This window comes from Alligator sinensis, unplaced genomic scaffold (genome assembly GCF_000455745.1).
Source record: "Alligator sinensis unplaced genomic scaffold, ASM45574v1 scaffold909_1, whole genome shotgun sequence".
Classification (NCBI taxonomy): Eukaryota; Metazoa; Chordata; order Crocodylia; family Alligatoridae; genus Alligator; species Alligator sinensis.
In genome coordinates, this window is record NW_005842862.1 from 155,811 (window position 1) to 159,771 (window position 3,961).

The following is a 3,961-nucleotide window of genomic DNA, read 5'->3' on the forward strand; positions in this document are numbered from 1 at the left end:
AGTGTGAGTCACTGGGCCCTTGGTTCCCACAGGGGAAAGACATTTGGAGTGGGTAAACCCAGAGAAGAGGCTGGATGAGCAGCCCCCCCCACCACCTAGTCAAGGCCCTAAGGGGACGGGCCCCTGGTGCTTCCTGGCCCCCCCCACCCAAGAGACCCCATTGGAAGGAAGACTATGTCTTCCCATGGGTCAGGGACTATATTAAGGAATAGATGTTATTAAGATTGTTCATGTTTGCGCCTTATATTTTGTAATTGAAATGTTGTATTCTGATGTTGTAAATAGTGTTATTTAGGGTTTGACCTCAGTTATTGGTTAATGTTTACTGTGTAAATATATGCATATGATGTTAGTTTTATGTTTATGTACATTATAACGCAATAAATTGTATATAGTTAAGAACTTTGGGTTTGGGCTAACTCTATAGACAAAAGAGGGATCTGCTCGAAATTCTGGTATCCCTTTCACAGCACCTCCTCCTGCCTACCCATCCCATCCAACTGAGAATAGGGCACACCCTTGGGTGTACCCGGGTTACACATACATTTTGACTTTTTCACTCCCACAGCTGAGATTTGCCTTTCTTTCCCATTTTCAATTATTCCTGTCTCTTCACCAGCCGTAAATACCTGATAAACATCACAAAACAGAACCCCAAGCAGTTCACCCAGAACCTTTCTGTTGCTCCCTCCCTCACCTTGGCACATATGATTAGTGCAGCCGCACCTTCCATGAGTTGAAGCTGGACCGGGTTGCCTTGTGCCTCATCTGCATATATATTTTTGAGCATCCCAGGACTTGTGACAAGAACACCTTCTCCCTCAGGCTCTCTGGATGTGTCTACACTTTCATTAATGTGCCATAATTATGGTACATTAAGTTTAGTACCTATAATAAAAGGTACTAACTTAATGTGCCTTAATTGACGCTACAGCACAGTAGTGCCAGGTCACTAATTTTTGTGATGCTAATGTGCAGTAGACTAATTCTACTGCACATAGCACAGTTTTTGCCTGCCACACTAATGCATAGTAGAATTAGTCTACTGAACATTTTTCAATTCGAGTAGATGTGCCCCCTATGTGGTAATGCCTGAGGGGTCTTAGCCACACCAGAGGTAAAAAAAAGAGAGAAAATGACATATGTAGCCAAAAGGACATGTGGCCAAGGCATCCAGGTTCTTGAATCCAGGATCCTGAGCTGGGGGTAGGGGAGGGGGCCATCAAGCTGATCTCTGGGCTCCAGCTGCAGGCCCTTGAGCCTGTTTCCTGATTCAGTCCTTGTTGGGCTGCCAGCCTTGCAGGGAAACAGGCTAGGCCTTGGGCACTGTTTAGTGCCCTGACCAGATGTTGTCTGCATCTGGCCATCCACACACGCAGACACTCCAACCACTCAGACAGATGCCAGGCCCAGAATCAGGGGCTTAGCTCTCCATCCCAAACCCCTGCCAAACTGAAGCACCTTCTTGCCTCAATAGAGAGTGTGAGGGTGAGTGTCACTGCTGTAGACCCTTCCCCTCACTCCCCCCTCAATTCAGCAGCCTGGTAAAAGGAGAGATGAGAAGGGCTGGTGCTCAGCCCTTGGGCTCCAAAGCTACTTGAAAACAGGAGCTAAGTGCCAGTGCCACTGGTCCCCACTCTTTCTCTGATGCTAAATTTGGGGGCGGAGGAAGGATGGGAGAGCAAAGGGAAGAGAAATTACCTCCACCTCATACCCCACAAGTCACCCCTGAGCCTGCGCTTGGTAGGGGGGGCATGGAGGGACACGTGGCCCTCCTGAGATTGGCTGCCACCGGCTTCTGTGGGTGGTTGCCATTCCCCACCCCGCCCCCCGACAAGGCTGTGGGCTTCTGTAGGCGGACGCTGCCGCCACCACCACTGCCACCAACTTCTGTGGGCAGTTGCCGCTCACCACACTGCCACTGTCACCACCGCTGGCTTCTGCAGGTGGTCACCACTCGCAACCTCCCCACCCCCCACCTCCGCCACTGCCACCAGCTTCTGCGGGAAGTCACCTCTTGCCACGCTGCCGGCTTCTGCAGGCGGTTGCTACTCGCCACCCCACCGCCGATGTTCCTGCCCACAAACTGTGTCCTCCAGTCTCAGGAGGCACCAGACGCCCATGCCATCAGGTTTTCAACTGCTCAGCTTGCAAGCCTATCAAAGTCAGCCTGGATCACCAGCCTATCCTCAAGTGTGGATATTCTTCCCCAGAATTTGGTGTCATCAGCAAACGTAGCCAGCCCGCTTCTGACACCATTGTCCAGATCTTTTATAAAGACATAGAGTACAGGTCTGAGAACAGAGCCTTGGAGGACACCACTAGTCACTGAGTGCCATGCTGGTTCAGTTCCATCAGCTACCACTCTGTGGGTCCAACCCCGGAGCCAGTTCCCCAGCCATCGGGCTGTGGTGTAGTCAAGGCCGCAGTTGTCCAATTTTTCCATGAGGACATCATGGGACACCAGATCAAAGGCTTTTTTTAAGTCCAAATATATGATATCAACCTCTTCCCTTTTGTAGAAGGAAGGAAGGAAGTGAGATTGGTCAGGCAAGATATACTCGCAGAAAACCCATGTTAGCTATCCCTCAGAAAGTTGCCTTCTGTTAGCCTATCAAGAATGGTTGCTTTCTGTTGGCCTGTCAACTCAGACAGAGCTGGCTACTGAGATAGGGGAATTGCTTGATTACCCCCAGGATCTTTCCACTGATGGTAATTTGGGGAGAGAGGTATACCAGGGCTAGCATGCCAGACAGTAGTAATACCTAGCAACTGGCTAACCTGCCCCCACCCCAGTTATTCTGAACCTCTGCTCTGTATCTCACATGCCATGCCTTAATGGAATAATCAGTGTATGTAGAAAGCATCCTGGCCTTAGAGTGGGGTTTCCCTTGGGTCACTTAGCTCCACTCTTTTTATATTTGCCCAGGTCCCAACCCTCTTGGTTGAAACCTACTTGTTGTAGCTGCTACCTTCAGCCCTAGGCCCACTTAGTCCAGCCTTAGCTCCTCAGTAGCAGTGGCACAGCTAGGAATTAAGTCCCATAGTTGGGACTCTGGGCCCTCCTGGTCCTCCAGCCTTGAAGGGGTTAAATTCCCTCCCTTCCTCTCTCTCTTTCTCTCTCTCTCTCTCTGTATTTGACCCCTTTGCCAACAAGGAGTTAATCTCTCAGGGCGCTGTAAGGTGCCTGCAGTACAGCCTCCACCGCCCCTCACAGCTGCTCCTGGTCCTCTGGTCAAAACAGAAACAGAAATGCAAGCAACTGCTTCGAACTAAAATACCACTGCTACAATATTTGCCCACTCGCAGGCAAAACCAAAATGAACTAAAGTCCTCCACCCTTCTGGGTCCTATGGCAGGGGAAAATGGAGAAAGCAAAAGAGACTTTCTCTGCCCTTACCCATCAAGTCTCCCCTTATGGCTTCTGGGCATCACCACGGGAGTCCTACTTTCTCCCCAGCCAGCTTTAGACTGCCCTTCTAGCCTGAGGGTAGTAAGCCTTCTTATTTCCCAAGCCCCTCCCCTTCTGGCCAGCCAGACCCATTGTCTGGCCTGAATAATGGTTGCTAATTAGGCTCTGCAGTCTTGCTAGATGCCTGCCTTTGGCTGCAATCCTTCCACCATTCAGCCACTCCCCAGGGCAGAGCTACTGACCATTGAAGGGCCCTAGAGAATCATAGAAAACTAGGGTTTAAAATTAAAACCTCCAAGGATAGATACTCCACCACCTCTCTAGGTAAACCATTCCAGTGCTTCACCACCCTCCAAGTGAGAAAGGTTTTCCTCATATCCAACCTGAATTTCCCTTGCTGCAACTTCAGACCATTGCTCCTTGTTCTGTCATCTACCACCACTGAGAACAATGTAGTTCCATCCTCTTTAAAACCACCTTTCAGGTAGTTTCATAGTTTCATAGTAGCTAGGGTCAGGAGGGACCTGAACAGATCATCTAGCCTGACCC